The sequence below is a fragment of the Natrix helvetica genome (assembly GCF_964273705.1).
Source record: "Natrix helvetica genome assembly, chromosome: 6".
Taxonomy (NCBI): Eukaryota; Metazoa; Chordata; class Lepidosauria; order Squamata; family Natricidae; genus Natrix; species Natrix helvetica.
This window is the reverse complement of record NC_138553.1, coordinates 59,176,499-59,195,970: the sequence shown is the minus strand read 5'-3', so window position 1 is coordinate 59,195,970 and position 19,472 is coordinate 59,176,499. Positions and strand designations below refer to the sequence as shown.

The 19,472-nt window shown below is 44.0% G+C and overlaps 1 protein-coding gene across 3 annotated transcripts in view; it reads right to left on the bottom strand.

Annotated features, from left to right (window-relative positions):
• The window catches only part of FOXP2 (forkhead box P2), a 618,653-nt gene extending 601,182 nt beyond the window's left edge, over nt 1-17,471 (bottom strand). For all 3 annotated transcript variants that reach the window (XM_081957449.1, XM_081957451.1, XM_081957452.1), the window contains exon 1: nt 15,676-17,471. The gene's annotated coding sequence lies outside the window, so the exon portion shown is untranslated. The remainder of the gene's footprint in view (nt 1-15,675) is intronic.
• Between the last annotated feature and the right edge of the window lie 2,001 nt (nt 17,472-19,472).

The window sequence follows — 19,472 nt, the reverse complement described above, 5'->3', positions numbered from 1 at the left end:
CCTATGCATTAAGTGAATACACTCATTGTGGGGTTTAACATTCGAACACATAGAATTAACAACATAGAATCAGACATTACATATAACCCATCTTGTAGCTTAGCAGTAACCTTAATACCCCCTTTTTCAATAAAACAATTATCCTCTTTAAATGTTACAATGTAGCCATGATTAACCAAAACTCTAACTGAAAGCAAGTTAAACCAAATTTTTGGTACATATAACATATGCAATGTTTCGGCAATACATGGACATTTAGCAATACCTTCACCTGATACCTTTAGCCTCCACCCATTCGCTAAAGAAACATATTGTTTACTTGTGACCAACTTTACAAAGTTTTTTCTATCTTTAGTAATACACATCGACCCCCCACTGTTGATAATCCACAAATTGTGGTTAAATGATGCATTATTAGCTATAGTCACATTAATCTCATGTTTTTTAGATAGAACGTTGGTCTTACCTGAACGTGTCTTTTCTGAGGGGGAGAGGGAGCAGTCACGTGTGGGTATTCTCAAAGCCTGATTGGTCCAAAGACTGAGAGCAAACTCTTAAATACTCATGCCTTCCCATTCTTCCCCCGTTTCCTCGAAGGCGAATTCCAGAACTGAAAAACATCAAACACAAACACAACCCGGGCCCAAGAACCGCCCGGCACTCCCCTGGGCCCACCACACCGAAACAGGGCGGGTCGTGACCGCTCCCTCTCCCCCCCAGAAAAGACAGGTTCAGGTAAGACCAACGTTCTTTTTCCAGTGGGGGAGAGGGAGCGGTCACGTGTGGGACATACCCAAGCTTAGTCCCACGGAGGGAAAAAAACACCAACAACTACGGCCCAGGGGGAGGATCTGCCACCACCCTCTGCAGGACCCTCCAGCCAAACGAGGCCTCCGCCGAAGCAAACGAGTCCAGTCGGTAATGTCTGATAAAGGGAGTCGGGGACGCCCAAGTAGCTGCCCGGCAAATATCCTCAAAAGGGGACCTAGTGGCCCACGCCGCCGTGGTCGCTGCACTCCTGGTGGAATGGGCCATTATGCCCAAGGGAACGGGCAAACCCGACGCTTCATAGGCCTCCATGATGGCCTGTCTCAACCAACGGCCAATGATCACCAAGGACACCTTGGCCCCCAGCGTTCGAGGCTGGAAAGAGACAAATAACGCCTCCGACTTGCGGATCCCCGCAGCCCGACGGAGGTAGATGCGCAGAGCGCGACGCACGTCCAAATGGTGCCAAAGCCTTTCCCTATCAGTAGAAGGCCCCGGACAAAAGTCCGGCAAAATAACCTCTTGTGCCCCGTGAAAGGGAGTGTTCACTTTCGGGAGGAAGGTAGGAGCAAGGCGAAGTACTATCCTATCCTGGTGAAAATGGCAAAGGTCCTCCTTGGAGGAAAGGGCGCCCAGCTCCGAAATGCGTCTGGCCGAAGTAATGGCTACCAGAAAAACAACTTTAAGAGACAGCAGCCTGAGATGAACAGAACAAAGAGGCTCGAAAGGAGAACCCGTAAGAGCACAGAGAACAAGGGGTAAATCCCAAGAGGGGAACCTATGAATAGGCACCGGCCGTAGGTTAGCCGCCCCTTTCAGAAAACGCTTGATCAGGGGAACCTGGGAAAGGGAGGAAGAACCTCCACCCCCCAACACTGAAGACAAGGCCGCGACCTGTCGACGCAGAGTGTTAACAGCCAATCCCTTCTCTAGACCCCCTTGCAGGAAGTCTAGCACTTGTGGAACGGTCGCTTCCTCAGGGGAAACCCCCCGCGGAGCGCACCACCTGACGAAAGACGCCCAGGTGGAATTGTAAATCCTGGTAGTTGACGGGCGCCTAGCTGCCTCGATGGTGTGAATGACACCGTCAGACAGGCTAGCCACCCTTAACAGTCTCCGCTCAATAACCAGGCGGTTAGATGGAGCCACTGAGGCTCTGGGTGAAGAAGGACCCCTTGCCGCAGAACCACCTCCTCCTGTGGAATCCTCCACGGCGGGGCTACCGAGAGCTGGACGAGATCCGCGAACCAAGGCCTCCTGGGCCAATACGGGGCCACCACGATAACCAGCGCCTTCTCCACCATCACCTTCCTGACGGTCCCCGGGACCAGGGGAATTGGAGGGAAGGCATAGAGAAGGCCCGCCGGCCATCTGCTTCGGAGGTCGTCCGTGCCCTCCGCCCTCCTGGTTTGATACTGGGAGAAAAAGCGTGGCAGCTACGCATTCGCCGGGGTGGCAAACAGATCCACCAGAGGAGTGCCGAACCACTGGCAGACCTCTGAAACAAGGCCGGGTGAAGCTGCCACTCGCCGTTGTCCAGCGTCGCCCGGCTCAACCAATCCGCCTGGTGATTTTCCAGGCCGGAAATGTGTCCCAAGACCAAGGATGTCAGGTGTCTCTCCGCCCAGGCCCCGAGCCGGAGGGCTTCCAACCAGAGAGCCCGGGAATGGGTCCCCCCCTGGCGGTTTATGTGGGCCTTGGCAGCCACATTGTCCGTCAGGAGGAACACATGACTGCCCTCCACTGAGGACCGGAAATGCTGCAGGGCTAGTCGTGCCGTCTTCAATTCCAACCAATTTATGTTGTGTCGGAGATCCGAAGCCGACCACCTGCCCTGGGCTAGGTGGGAGCCCGCCCCGAAGAGACTCGCATCTGTGGTCACCAACATCCTTTCCGGTTCCCAGAAGGAACATCCCCTCTGCACTGCCGGGGACATCCACCACCTGAGGGAGGCCCGCACCCCCACCGAGGGATGCAGAAGCTGAAGGGAGTTGCTCAGCCACCCCCTCTGAAATGGAATGAGCTCCCACTGAAGAGGCCGAAGATGAAGTCTGGCCCACGGAACTATCCCTATACAAGACACCATCTTGCCGAGCAACTGTGACAAGGTGAGGACAGAAACTAACCGACTTGCGTGAACCCTTCTTGCCAGCTGTTGCAGACTTTTCTGCCGGTCCTGGGAAAGTTGGACCACTCCTGACTCAGAATCTATGAGGGTCCCCAGGTGAAGAATGCGTCTGGATGGGGAGAGATGACTCTTGCGGAAGTTGACCGAAAACCCCAAGGACTGAAGATACTGGATGGTGCGTCGAAGGTCCGAGATCGCCTGGGGAAGCGAGCCCGCCTGGACCAGAACATCGTCCAGGTAGCATTGGAGTCTCACTGGAACAGATCGGAGGTGAGCCGCTAATGCCGCCAGAACCTTCGTGAATGTTCGGGAAGCCGAAGCCAGCCCGAAGGGAAGTTCCCTGTACTGGTAGTGGCAATTCCCGTGGGAAAACCTTAGAAACCTGCGGTGAGCTGGATCAATGGGGATATGAAGGTAGGCCTCCGTCAGGTCCACTGACGCTAAGAAGCCCCCCTTCCTGATGCCCTGAAGGATAGACTTGAGGGAGGACATCTTGAAGCGCCTGTACACCACATATTGGTTCAGACGCTTGAGGTCTAGAATGGCTCTCCAGCCCCCCGAACTCTTCAGGACCACGAACAGATTGGAATAGTGGCCCCGGCCCCGTTCCAGGGAGGGAACGACCTCCACCACCCGAATGTCGAGCAGATGAAGAATCGCCTGATCCATTAGGCGACGGCGCTCCAGGTTCCGAGACGGAGGGAACGACCTGAAGAGATCTGGAGGGATGGAGAGAAACTCTAACCTGAGACCTAGGCGAACCGTGGATCTGACCCAAGGATCTGACATGATCGCGTCCCATTGATCCGCATAATGGGACAGGCGGCCGCCTATGGGACAATTCGGGTTCGAGTCATTTCCCTCTGCGGAAGGGACGACCGCCTCCGCCTCGAAAGGGCCGCCAGAACTGTTGCTGATACCTGTTCCAGTCCTGGTAGGATGACCTAGGGAACTGCCTGTCCGACCTGAAAGAGGAGAAACGCTGGTCACGGTCATAGTTAGAACCCTTATAAGACTGCCTACGATAAGGATGAGACCTAGACTCGGACTTCTTGTCCTTGGACGGTAGGACCTTCTTTTTATCTTTATTCTCGACCAAGATTGGATAGAGAGCCTCCCCAAACAGGTTCGGGGCCCTGAAGGGGGCCTCCGCCAAATCCCACTTGGCCTTGTTATCCATCTGCCAATTACGAAGCCACAACAGGTGGCGTGAGGTAATTGAGGTGGCCAGGGTGCTAGACGCAAACTTGACTGTGTCCAAGGTCGCGTCGGCGGAGAACTGCGAGGCTGCCAAGATCTTAGTGAGATTCTGGTGAATCCGCTCGTCCTGAATCGGAATACGATCCTGGAGCTTGGGGAGCCACATAACCGTGGTGCGGTTGAAGTAAGACACTGCCGCCGCTGACTTAATGGCCCAGGCCGTGGCATTGAAATTTTTCCGTAAGGTAAGCTCTGCGCGCTTATCCTCGGGCTTCAGCTTGTCAGCTGCATCCCCGGACACCACCAGTGAAGAAGCCACCAGAGTAGCTACAGGGGTGTCAATGGTAGGCAAATGGAGGGCCTGTGCAAAGGTCTGTTCCACATTATAAAACCTGCGATCACTGCTCCCCGGATTAGAGAAGTTAGCTGGCCGGGCCCACTGGTTCGTGAGTACTTTCATAAACAATGGGGGAGCTGGAATTTCCTCCTTGTTAGTGGCCGTGTTGGAGAACATGGCCATATCGGGGTCCCTAGGAGGTGGCACAGTGGGATCCCCAGTCCCAATTTTGGTAGTCTTTCTAGCCTTGTTCAGGAGCATTTTGAACATGGCAGGAGGAAAAAGGCCCGAGGATCGAGGAGAATCAGGGGGTGCTGCATCCTCATCCTCCAAGAACCCCATGTCCTAGAGGTTCTCCTCCCCCAGGATTGACCCCTCACTGACTAGGGAGGGGGAGGGAGCCCTATAATGGGATCGGCCCACCCCCCCCCCCCTTCGACTTGGAGGAGTGAGTTCCCTTATCACGCTGGGCGATGCCCCGTGATATGGCAGAGGCAATGAGCTTTTGAATCCCTACAGGCAGATTCTCCTAATCATCCATGTCCTTATCAGAATGCCTGGGACCACGTGGTGCCAGCCTACGGCCGTAACGGTAGTCTCTAGAGGAACCCTCCAGGGGGTCATCAGAGCTACCCCTCCCCAAACCTGGGGAAACCGAAGAAGGAGAAGGAGAATAATGCTCCCTTCGTCTAGAATGGCTGCATGACCTGGCAGGGGAAGCTGAAGGAGAGGAAGGGCTGAATCCTCTGGGAGAGGAACGTGCTGAAGCAGGCCTGAGTGGAGATCTGGACCTGCTGGGGGAAATAGGCCCAGCAGCCCTGGCCTGCTTCTCAGCCCTGGCAAAAGTCTTTTCCAAGGCCCTGTGCCTCCTGGCCTCCTCCCTTGTAGAGGACCTTGAAGGCCGACTAGAGGCCAGGGGCCTGGTTGGGGGCTCCCTGGGCTCAGATACCTGCCCCAGGCCTCCGCTCCCCTCCAAAGGGGCCTCCACTTGACCCTGGGGAATTTCCGACCCCTCCTCCATCGCCCCACTCACGTGTCCTGAAGCTCAGGCGATGAAATGAGGCCTTCTCTCAACAAACTATCTCAAACAGTGATTGGACCAACAGACTGAGAGGAAACTGGGGAAGAATGGGAAGGCAGGAGTATTTAAGTGTTTGCTCTCAGTCTTTGGACCAATCAGGCTTTGAGAATACCCACACGTGACCGCTCCCTCTCCCCCACTGGAAAATGTAAAGGTTTCTGTGGTTTTGGCTTTTTGCAAAACCTGGCAATGTGACCCTTCTTACCACAATTATAACAACATTTTACAGTATATACATAACTAGATAAATCACTGCTCTCTGGCATCCTCTCTGTTAACTGTTTTCTATCTTCTCTTCTTCTAGACTCTTCCAGCAGTCTTGAGGCAGTGGAGTTCAATGTAATGTCCTGTTGAGATAGAACTTCAAAACACATTACAAAATCATCGTAACTTTCATCAAGTGATGAGAGAATAATATAAACTTGGTGCTGCTCCGAAAAAATTAACTCTTTCTCATGTAGCTCTTGAAACATCTGTTTCATGTAGTTCAGATGTGCTAACATGTAACCACCCTTGGTGAGTCGTGTTCTAAAGAGTTTTCTTGTAATATTAATATGGGCACCCACAGAGTCCCGAACATAAAGTTCCTTTAAATTGTCCCAACATTTAGCAGCACAATTTTCACCTCGGATATGACTCAGTTGTTGGTCAGCCAGTGTGAGACCAATAATGCATAACGCCTGTTCATTCCTTCTCTGGGATTCTGCAATCTTCCTTGCATCATCATCATCGTTTGCATTCAAGGCCGTGATATCCGGTGGGGTCTGTACTACATCCCATAGCCCTTCACTATGCAATAGCAAACTACATTTTGCGGACCAGGATATGTAGTTAGTGCTATCCAGCGGGGTGACCAATGATAAATTCGGAGTTTGACTGTCAGGGCAGCCTTCATCAGTAACCAAGAAAGAAACCACTCAACTCCATATTTCAGAATTAAAAGTATTTTTACTGGTTATGAGTAGATAGCAGTTAGCAAAGCAAAATCTGAGGCAAAAGCGCGTGTAATCATAAATATCAATATGTGACCCAACTCCCTCCCCCTAGTAACCCCATCCCCCAGTCCAATCCGCACACCCCACAGGTGTCATGTGGGCTGCAGCTTCAAAACCCATCATCAGGTTGGTATGCCGGATGGTTGGCCTTGGCGGCAATTCCACTATCTGCAGCATACGCAGTAGTTGGTGAGAAAACCACTCCCTTCTTCATTCACTCCTGTGCTTAAGCTTCCACTCCCAAATACCATGTAATCTCCGCCCCCTCCCTGTTTCAATGGCAGCCGAAAGCAAGCAGCAAAGCAGAGGCTGACATCGGCCTTGTGCCATCTTCCCAGGTATATCTGACTAACCAGATATTTGAAAACTATAATGTGTGTAGCAACTCCACTCTCTTAATGCTGCAGCCGGCACTCTGGATACAATGGGTACACTGGACCCATAACCAGTGTTAGGGGTATCTCCGTAGGGAGACAGAAAATATCGCAGCAGAATGTACAGCTAGAGAGAAAGAACGTTGCTAGTAGAAAAAACACACGAATAGAGTTTCAGACACTGCTAGTAAAAAAACAAGTAGCTTTACTACTAATAATTGCTTCACAAGCAGTGATAGTAGATGTATGTCCAAACACAATTCAAAGAACAAACAATTGCTTACAGTCGCAGTTCACGTTCTAGTCATCAAGCATAGGACAAGCAGAGAGAGAATGAGTGGGCTCTCTTGACTCCCTCTTATTGTAAAATTAATTACAGCTGATAAGTACATTCAGCCATTTAAAGCAACAATGACCATTTGTTATTGTATATAGATATATGTTGCCTACCCAACACTAGGAGTATACTCCCAACATAATCAATTCTGATATCAGAAATCAGAACTTTTGTCCCAGCATTTATTTTTTTATTTTCTAACTTTATAAGTTGCCCACCTTCAGTGGATCTGGGCAGCTATAAAAACAATATACAAATACAGAATAACATCCGAAATTTAGCATCATCCAAAGAGAACAACAATTCATTCTTTACCTCATCAGAGAAGACAAAACAAACAAAAAGGCCACCCAATCATACTAGCCCTGGAGGAAGGCTTTGAAGAAAAGTCATAAGGCTATGTGAAAACAGTGGGTTTTTTTTTCAAACTTGACAATTTAAGATGCTTGGACTTCAGCTCCCAGACTTCCACAGCTGGCAAGTGCCAGAACAGAGGTTCCAAGACAGAGGAAGCCAACTCATATTTCAGTTACATTGATTCTCATCTGCTGTAAACTAAAGTTCTTTGTATTTTGTTTAGTTTTGCATTCTAATTTGTACAAGTTTGACTGATGGATTTTTCATCCTTAGTTCAGATAATTCCAATTCCTGGGGACCCCATCATTTATTTCTTCTATTATAAGAATTCTGCTTATGTCCAAAGCATGCTATTCTCTAACAGTGGTTCTCACTCTGTGGTCTGCAGAACTTGGGGGGGGGGGGGGGGCATGATGTCATTACAGGGGGTCTGTGAAGGCTTAAAGAAATATGATTTAAATCTTGAATTAAGTCTTGAGGGGTCATGATCCATGGCCACAAAAAGTATTTGAGGGAAGTCCATGGTGAACAAAAGTTTGAGAACCACTGCTCTAACATATACTACTACGTAAGACATTTTCTTATTCTATTCCCACTTCTTTTTCTATAATAAATTTATTTAAGATGTTGTCCAAGATATTGGAAATCCAATTATAGTTTATACCAGATCAGCACATAATGTATATGATGCACATTTTATCCTTGCAAAAGCCATGCTGGTTCTTCATCATCAAGCTTATTCTTCAATATATTTAACCATTCTAGATTTAATATGCTTTTCCAGTATTTTACCCAAGCCAGATGTTATGCTAGTGGACTTCTAATTTCTCAGCTGCCCTGAATCTCATTTAAACATTATTTACACTGGCTGTCTTCCAGTAGAAGAACTAATTTTAGTTGCAGATAGCATATTTTCGTTTGAAAATCAACAATCTCATATTTGCATGTTTACTGTTTAAATCCACTGACTCAATTATTTTTTAATTTTTCTACTTCTCTTCAAACTCCCTTATTTCATCATTTCTTTTCAATCATTGTTCTGGCAGCCTCCCAGGAAAAAAATGTTCATGCCCTCGTATCTTATTAAACTGATATCTTCTGTTGCAAAGATAAATGCAAAGTGTTTGTTCAGCTTTTCTGAAATCTCCCCATCACTTACTAATCCTTTAACATCTTTGCTATAAAGTGGGCCGGCATTTCCCACGTGATTCTCTATTAGATTTTATTGGTTGTTTAAAGGCTTCTATAAATAGGATCCTAAAAAGCCATGTTCTTCCCTCTAGTTTTATTAATGAAATTATTTTTTGGCAGAATTTGTGGTCTTTCGTATTTTTATGATGTAAGCAGGATTTCCACTTTCCAAAAAGAGCTTCCTTCCTTCCTTGATTGTGCTTTAATTATACTGGCAAATAAAAATCCAACATCTGGATTCTATTCAAATTCTATTTGAATTTTAAATTATACCCAATAATTTTAGTTTTAAATTGTACCCAATAATTTTAGAGAATCACACAGAAATTTTATCAACTTTGCTTTCAACTTGTCTTTAATTAAGCTTCTCAACTGTGAAAAGTTTTCTTTTTTTTTGAAGCAATCATCTGACCACCTGTACTTTCTATTCACATATTTTGACTATATACTTTCTTTCTCTATGCTCTCAAATATTTTGACAAGGCAGTACAGAACTAAATTTAATTTTCAGCAGTCTTTAGTGATACAGTCTTTATTTTTTATCTTTTTTATAGATGAAAACATTTAATAAATGCAGCGATTCTGTTTCTTTTAGATGAGTTATACATCTTTAAGTGTTTAATAAAAAGAGCACAACCACTAGAATCCTCTCAAAGTACGATACCTACGAGTCTCCTAAACAACAGTTCAATATCTAAAATGTTCTATTTTTATGTATTATCTAAAATATTAAAGCTTTAAAGATGTTGACCATGTTATTAACTATGTTCCTTCTAAATTTTTAAAACGTTAATCCTCTACAGCAAAATACAAGTCACAAACAGACTTCTTGCCTTACATCTCAATACACTGGATTAGATCCAGTCCAATAGTAGAATCCTATACTGCTATACTTGATTTGTAATAATGTTTTCAGTAACAGGCATAGAATTATCACCACAGGAATCAAGACAAACTTGATGAACAGGTGAATACCACAAACTGGCAGAGAGTTCATTGTAGAAATATTGCCACTTTCCAAGTAATGATGCTTCACCATAGCATATATGACAGATGGGGGAGCATTTTTTTTCTATTCTTCCACATTTAAAACAGACAAAAAACCCCACATTTTTCCTATGATACTAGGGCAAGGAAAATAACTAATGTCATGCTAAGGAACAAGGGGACTTTGTACCCTATGATCAAGTAGAAAACCTAACAATCTTTCAAATAATATACCATGGCATCCAAAATAAACATATGTTCCCTCAAGAGATCCCTAAGAAATAACTGGCTTGCTTCTCTCCCCTACAGATGTATACACAATATACATTGTGTGCATAATTATTAAGCAAGTGAGTATTTTGACCATATCACCATTTTTATGCATATCTTTCACTTCCAAGCTGTACAAAATTGAATGCTTAGTGGATATAAGCATATCAAGTGATATATATGTGTGTAATGAGAGAGGGTGTGGCTTAAGGAGATCAACACCCTATATCAAGGTGTGCATAATTATTAGGCAGCTGCTTTGCCTCAGGCAAAATGGGCCAAAAGAGAGATGTAATTGACTCTGAAAAATCAAAAATTGTAAAATGTCTTTCAGAGGAATGCAGCACTCTTGAAATTGCTAGGATATTGTGGCATGATCACAGAACCATCAAACATTTTGTTGCAAATAGTCAACAGGGTCACAAAAAATGTGTTGAGAAAAAAAGATCAACCTTAACTGCCAAAGATTTGAGAAGAATCAAACGTGAAGCTACCAAGAACCCATTATCCTCCATTGCTGTCATATTCCAGAACTGCAAGCTACTTGCAGTGCAAGCTACTTGCAGTGCAAGCTACTTGCAGTGCCCAGAAATACAAGCTGTTCAGTGCTCAGAGACATGGCCCAGATAAGGAAGACTAAAACCCGAAAACCACCGAACAAAACACATGAGTTGAACAGCAAGACTGGGCCAAGAAATATTTGAAGACAGATTTTTCAAAGGTTTTATGGATTGATGAGATGAGAGTGATTCTTGATGAACCAGGTGGATGGGCCTATGGCTGGATCAGTAATGGGCACAGAGCTTCACTTCAACTCAGACACCCAGCAGGTAGAGTTAGGATACTGGTATTGGGCTATTATTGAAGATGAACTAGTTGGACCCTTTCGGGTCGAAGATGGACTCAAAATAAGCTCCAAACCTACTGCCAGTTTTTTAGAAAACACATTCTTCAACCAATGGTACAGGAAAAAGTCTGCATCTTTCAAGAAGACCATGATATTTATGCAGGACAATACTTTATCGTATGCATCGAAATACTCCACTGTGTGGCTAGCCAGTAAAGGCCTTAAAGATGAAAGAATAATGTTATGGCCCCCTTCCTCACCCTATTGTCAACTTGTGGGCACTTATGGGAGATTTATGGTAGAGGAAATCGGTACACCTCTCTGAACAGTGCCTGGGAGGCTGTGGTTGCTGCTGCGCAAAAAGTTGATCATCAACAGATCAAGAAACCGACAGATTCCACGAATGGAAAGCTTATGACTGTTATTGAAAGAAGGGTGGCTATACTAGTCACTGGTTTTTTTTTAGAAATGTCAGAAATGTTTATTTGAGCATTTTGAGCTGTTCATTTTGCTCACTTTAACAGTTGCAAATAAATGAGTGAGATTTAATCCTCCAAAATACAAACTGCCTAATAATTGTGCACACAGCATATTCCAGTTTTAACAATAATTTCCAATGCATTCCCTATTTAAGTATTTCCGAATGAACTATATCTAAAATGATTTCAGGCATTCAAAGAAAACACATTTCAAATCTGACACCGAGTGCTGAATATACAATATTCATTTTGTTCTTGTATTTATAATAGGACTCTTCTAACATTAGCCTAGCAAATGCTGTATTTCACAAATATTAATTAAATTTAGTGTTCAAAACAATCAAGCAAACCACTGCACATTTTGTTACTTTTTAGAGGAAAACAAGATTAGCTTACTTATTAATTAAAACCACTGAACATTTTGATCTTAAATATATTTACAAGTGTATATCTTTTTGTATTTACAGGGAAGTTTCATTTAAAATAATGTCATTATCTTCCAATAACATTAACAAATGAAATTGTAAACTGAATTAAATACAAGTACTTTGGCTTAATTGAGAAGTATAAAGCCAGTTCCAAATGACCATCTAATACCATATTCATTACACATTTATTGTATTGAGTCTGTAACTTCTGAATCACTTCTTGAAAAATAACAACAAACACATCAAGTTTCTCCTTGATCGTCACAAATTGGCTTGATTCTCATTTCCAATGTATCATTCAAATAAATTATATCACTAATACACAGAAGAATATACAAATAATGCACAGAAAAGCCCATTGATGTACCCAATAGTCCTGAATTAGTTCTACCCTAGGAATCTCACTGCCAATAGCGGAGAACTTTGATAACAGCAATGATCTCTTGCCTACCATTCAATAACTCAACCATGTTTTTTTCATGCATCTCCCTTGCCTGTGATAACTAACAAAGGCTCAACTTTTACTAGGCAGTCATAGCCTCACTTTTGAAATCTCCAGAAATCAAAATGATTTATCCCCACTATAACTTGTGAGTATATTACCATATAATCTGTCAGACATCAGTAGTGAGATTCCAAAATTTATAACTAAGTAATCACGAAATGTTACAAGTACTTTATTTTAAAAATACACTCTCGAGTTCTTCATGCATGATTACCTAGAATTTCTACCTATTACATCATTTGAAAAATAGAGGAATGTATATTGAGTATAGAACATACTCTCCAAGACATCTGTTTATTTCCCTCCTGTCAGTTATTTTAAAATGAAATTTTAGTAAGTATTACTTCTTGGCAATATTTATTCTTTTCTAATACATTTTTGGAAGCCCAATGAGGCAATAGCATTAGCAGTTTAATTGTATGATGGAAAAATCCTACATATGATGGAATGAACTATTAAACTCTGTACTTAAAGCAGTTTGGTTCAACCAAGATAGGCCAAGTTATTGGACTGATATATTATTACATTGTAATATATAAAAGCTACTATAAAGGTATTCTTTTACAACTCTTTTCTTTATGTATTATGCCATGAGGTGGAATTTCACTTATAGCCTACAAATTTGATGACTGATTCCAGGTATGGTTAATATGAAGATACTAAAGTGTTAAAGTGCATTGATTCTCAACAGAGAAAGTTTATAGTGCCAACATTTACAGCCCTATTAGTATATTACAATCTCTCATTTAGAATCCTTATTAGATGCTAAGAACCAACAAAAATAATTTAAAATGGAAATGATAAGAGTGATTAAATAGCTGGACATGACTATCTTAAGATTCCCATTTATTATCATTTATGGAAATATGAATTAATCTTTCTAAATAACTAATTTTGCATATAAAGTATTGTTATCCATGGTAATTTATTTTAAAATTTTGCTTTTGCTACTAATTTCTGGTGTGCAAGAATAGTTAATGATTGGCCCTCGAATCATTATGATCAGCTAAATGTAGTAATTTAAAAGCTAAGAAAGATTTGGTTTATAAAAATGAGTATTCACATCATTTAATAATTCTTTGTAAAATCATTGTAAATATTAACACATATAATTAGGCCTAATTACTTTTACATTTAAATACAAAATATCTTATTGATTGTATTTTAACAATTTATCATGATTATTAATTCATGGTGTTAATTGTTCCCTTCTATATGAGAATGTACCAATCTAACTACATTATTACCAAGTACTAGATAAAGTTGACTGGAATATTTGAGAAATGCCAGTTAGTTCCTTCAGAGACAATTGGATTTAGTTCTAGAACCACAAACTAATATAAAAATGGTAAATACTTCCTTTAAATCCTGTTCTTAAAATTCTTGTATGTGAAAATAATGAATGTATTAGTTCAAGGAATAGATATGGAGGTAATTTGGGATCAAACATTAAATTACTATTCTGCTCATACCTGCCCAAACATAAGCCCTAAAGAACTCTGAAGTAATGATTACTTGTCTCCATTATATTTCCCCAATTTTTATATACTAGAACTATGACTGGAAATGAAATATTTTTTATTCCCCATTCCTCAAAACTTCTCCAATAACTAATGTTATCTGTAACCCAAATTATTACTAGATATGGCAGCCTCCCCAAGACTTCAGATTTACTAGATTTCAATTCCCATGATTCCCAGCCATCATATCTACCAAAATGTAAGTTGAAAAGAATGGCAGCTTTTATTTTTGTAGGGGCAAAAGTTTGATTCCAGAATTAATTATTATTCTCAGGTTGAATGTGCATTAATGTGCATTTGTCTGCTTGTGCCATTATTTTGCTCCTGGCTCTGCTTGATGGGCCACAAAATTCTATCAAAGGGGGGAAAAACAGAATGCACAAGCCTGAAATCTTCCCAAAACAGCAAAACAAGCATGTATTATTTAAGTCTTGCCATTAAATAACTGATAAAAATACTTTTAGTGGAAAGTTACTTATAAACAGAATCTGCCTCAAGCAATTAGCTTAGTTTCTTGGGAAATCTGTCCAATCTTCTTATTCATTCATATATGACTTTTAATGTCTGAGAAATCACTTGAGTAAAAAGAACTAGCATTTTATTTTTTCCTTTCCTATTTTCACACTCACAACTCCATAGTCCAACATGCCTTACAGCCATTTACCTAGAGACCTCAAAAGCTGTTAGAATTAAACTTTCACTACTTTCTACATCTTGAATTTCAAGAGGAAAATTCAGAAGACTCACCCACAAGTTAGAATCATGCCTCAAGAGTTCCATCTAGGTCTACTATTATTATTTATTAATCACTTGTTTTAGGCTAGCATTCTGTATTGTTACTGTTCAAGGCTAACAGTCTCCAGCAAACCCAATCAAGACACTGGGGAAAGATGTTGTGAGACTCACCAATAAAATGCACTAAAGTAGATAAAACTTCAGAAATGCAATAGTTTATCCTGGCCAGAGAGGGTACACAGTGAAAAACCATACTGTACTTTTTGAAATGCACATGCTGGATGTGGCCAAGTATTAAACTGGGCCTTCCAATTATCTGCTTTAAAAGTCTGATATAAAAGGTGAAGGTCTCATAGCTCTCAAAGAGCACAGCTGATTTAGATTTAAATATCTTGAGTACTGCCTGGACAGAAAATGATAACAGAAACAAATTGAGAAATAACACAGCCCTCACTCAGAAATATCACACTAAATTTTCACAGGTTAAAGAATCAAGAAAGCGAAAACTAACATGTTTAAGATGCGCCTTTTACTTCAGTACATTACTAGTAACACCCTCCATAGCTGATTTCGACAGTTCACAAACCTTTAAACCTCTGGTGTGCATCCACTACACCACCTCAGGTGCAGACGCACGTAAGTGCACCCGCACAGCCGTCTTGTGGCGTTAAATGAGCGTTTATCCACTAAATACCAAAGCGCAATGCATCCGACTCCACGCGTGCACAAAAACACTGTGCGCGTGTGTATCCTAACACACGAGAGGGGGTTTAAAAGAGAACTTCGGAATCACGCCGTTTACAACCTCTCTCCAGGAAAACAATGCGGCGTATAAAATCAAACGCCAGCATTCCCTATATTATTTAGACATGGGAATGACAAATAAGTTGAATCAATAAAGTGTGAAGGGGGGGAGGTTGAAAGTGTATAAAGGGGAGGAGCATCTGCCACCTGCGAAAAACAAACCTGGACACATGTTACGCTGATAGCCTTCCACATTCCGGGCAGCTTGGAGAAAACTTTGTTGCCGCAAAGAGCACTGGAAGAAAGAGGAAGGGAGAGGGGAAGCGAAGTAACAGATTGAAAGTAACTACTGTACTCAACCCCCGGACTTGGGGCGCGGGGGGGGAGCTTACCACAGCGCACGCTCCGTAGACAGTCCCAAGCAGATGAGACCGCGGGGGAAGCGGGCAAGAGCGGAATCGTTCGCCCCGCGCACGCAAACACAACGCCACGGCGAAGAGGTGTTTTGCCAGAAGAAACGCCGTCAGTACCTGGACGCGTGAGAAGAACCGCCGAATGGGAGGGCGTTTCGAAGAAAGCAACACACGAGAAAGAAACGACAACAGCAGCTTCTCTGAAGGCAGCTAATATTCTTCCGCGGGCGGCGCTGGCTCGTCGACTCCGGGCCTAGGCAACCAGGAACCCGACGAAACTAAGCAGCGACCGTAAAAAAAAGCAGCTGCGCGGGGTCTCGCGTTTCCTCTCTGAGGCTCGCGCCGCTTCTCGCGTTTGCCCTCCCCTTGGGTGTGGGTCTAATTGTTCCTGGATGGAGCGTGTCGCCGCTTCTTTGCTATGCGCGCGTTTGTTGAGGATTCAAATAATTAAAAAAATGACGACCCTTGCACGCACGCGCCCCCGCAACTTGGGGGTGGGGAGAGAGGCTCCCTGGGAAGTTAAAAAGTTGTGATAATGAAGCTTTGCGGCGGGGGATACAGCAATTGTGTTGTCAGCACCTTCCCACCCACCCTTTTCTTCCCCGCCAAAAGTTCAATGGGAGCCGCGCCGGGGCTCTGCCTCTCGCGGTCCTTGACGCCAGGCCCACCTGCTAGGTAAACAAAAGCCTCGGAGAAATTGTTTGCTCTTTTCCGCCTCTTGATTACACACCACCGACTTACCAAAGCTCTGCAAGAAAACAATGCCGCGCACTCAATTGGCGACGCCGAGTTGCGCTCACAATTCGAAGGCTTTTGAACTAATGCGGAGAGGTTTCCAAGGGTCCTTTTAGCGACTGTGCTTCGAAGCGGTGGAAGAGCGACTGAAAATAATCGCCTTGGGCTTTAGGAGTTTAGGAGTTTGACCAAAACGAGCATATTTCAGACCGCCTTTCCCTTACTAAACGTGGGGCTTTACTTTGCAGTAAACCCGAGGAGCCTAATTGACTTCCAACGCATCCCATTTTCGCGAGAAAGGCGAAAGCCACCTGGGGCCTTCAAATGGGCTAAACCGAGCGACCCAGCCTCTCGCGCAAAGAAGCGTGACGCAAATCCCTCGCGAGCAGCCGGCCCATTTTATCCCCTTCGAACAGCTGATGCGGAGAGACTCGGTTTTAAGTGACCGAATGGACAGCGACTCCTCCCTAACATTTTTGCGCAGCGCAGTTTTCCGTGTTTGTACTCAAAAGCTCCCAGTAATTTTATCCTGGTATTGTCAAAACCGAAATTGCATCCCTTACAATTCTGCGCAGGGTAAGTCTCAGGACATCCCATCGGGCTTGCTTCTGCAAAGGGGTATAAAATGACAGCCCGACTGCAGGTGAGAACGCTCGATGTTTGGTGTCTACAAAGAAGACGAAAAACACCCTGAACAAGCTCGGGAACTTTTTGCACCTTATGGTCCCTCTGCATGTTTTAAAACTGGTGAGCCCTGGCAGTGCAACAACACGTCGCTCTTTTCTCTTAAACTGCATAGGTGAAAAGGGCGTTTAACGCGGGTGTGCTGCAATATACTCGACAAGTGGTCTTCCCTTCCGCTACAGTTACTGGAATTTTGGCTGAGGCCCGCGGAATACATTTGGTTGCAAGTAGAGAATAAAAGCAACCTACCAATTTCTTGTCTTTGGCGTGTCTTATTGTCAAGATCTTTAAAAAATGTTAGGATATTTTACATGCATGGCAGCCTGGCCCAGAACATTTTTTTATTAAGAGGTTACACGAGGAATTAAGAACTCTGTGCAAGACTTTCCCCTCTCCAGTTTCAATCCACATAACCGTCTTTCAGAACCCTAAATTGAACGGACAAAGTCTACCACTTGCAAATACGGATGTTGTGTCCCACTGAAACCGTCTACGACTCTACGCCAAAGGAAAGGATGATCAGAACCGTTGTAGTGCTAGGGGAACATAAAATAATCTCTGGCGACATATATTCGACCATGATGAACCCCATTAAAGTAATAAAAGTACATCTATCTCAGACATATAAACTTTAATTATTGCAAGCCTATTTGCAACAAGTACGCAAAACGGATAGGTGACTAAGGTCGAATTTGGACGATTGTCTTTTGAAGTTTACTCTTACTCTGTAGGAAGAGCTGTCAGGGTGTTCTTTTAAAAAACAGTGGATCTGACTAAAATAGGAGCCTCATGTGAAAGGCAATGCGAAGTATTTACTGGCGCTACACAAATTACCCCCCCCCCCCCGCAAACAGTAACTGTTTCTGCACCGAGTGGAAAACGGAAGTCTGGGGCAGGAGGCAAAAGAACTGCAGTACCACCGGTGTTTGCAGTTTCTACGTAGTATTGTACTTTCTCATTTCATGATATGTTAAAGCGAAAACTAGGGAAAGTAGGAAAAGATTGGAAAAATCACAATTCCATAAAAATAATGGGTTGCTATAGCAAGCGTAGCAAAAAAAAAAAAAAAAGACCTGGGAGAGGTACAGAGAGGGAGAGGTATGTGCACGCGCGCGATGATTGTGCAATTGTTTCACTCGCGTTCTGGAAAACAGCCAGTTCCCATCAGTGTAAGCATACCCGCACTTTTACTTCGTATACTTTTCGGGCGGTGTTGGGAGACCTTCGGGCAGATTAAATGGACTGGTTTTCCACGCGCATCGAAAAGAGCAGGAGGGGCGAGGGAACCGGACCAAAACCCCGAAATGTGGGCGCCAGGTTTTGCTAGGAGCCGAAATGTGTTTTGCTTAGATTCCTAACTCTCAGCCAATAGGGCTTCCTCGAGTTCGCGAGGTGAAAGTTCAGCCCGAGGGCGCGCGCACTCCGGCTATTACCGGACTAGAGGCTAACTGGTGGGTGGCCTAGAAAAAAAATCTCTGGCCTCGAGGATCTCCCTTGGTCTTTCCTCCGTCTCCTTGATTGCCAGAGGTGTGGCTCTCGTCCAGATTCTGAACACATCCATTAAGAAGAAAGAAAGGCTCTCGAGGCGTTTTAGAAAGGTAGGGGGTTAGGATCCTGACCTTCAGCAAGTCAGAATTCCCCGACGATCTCGCGTTTTTTTTTAAAAAAAATGGAAAGAATTCGGAAGCGAACACAAAACTCCTTACTTCCGAGTAAATGCTTGTGGAAAGAGAGGCTAGGCTGGGGTCAACTGAAATTATCCAGGGTTTTTCTTTTTCCGCTCAGCCATTAGTTTTGGAACGGAGCGCTGTTCCGTAGAGCTGCCTCGAAGTAGAGGAACCAGGTTTCTCTGCCCCAACGGGGGCTCCAGACATTGCTTAGATAAACGGAAACGAATAGCCCAGTTGTGGCCCGGTGGAAAGGGCCATCAGACAATTCCAATGAAGCGTCAAACGAAATTTCAACTCCCAGTGCTGGAAAGCAGAAAGCTCGTTCGCCACCCGCAGCCTGCAGGCTTTGGCTCAGACGCTGCCTTCCTGAGGCGCTTCGGCGAGAGGACGGCCGGGGCCCAGTTCAGGCATCCTGCAAGAACTTGATTTCCAAACGTACCTCTTCAAATGCACGGCCTTAAGGGGGTCGCTCGTTTCCTTTTATCAGAATTAAACCGCGGACTAAGCAAAAGTCTAAAATCTTGACTCCGGCAAAGTTGGTAGAAGTTTCCTTAGGGCTCCGCGTATCTCGTGCAAAGAAAACCGTGAAGATAGGAATCCTCCCCGCCCCCGCCAAAAGAAGACGCTCCCGTTGCACAAGACTTTCAAGATGTTGGGCCTTTGGTGTCGTTTAAATCGGGATTTAGG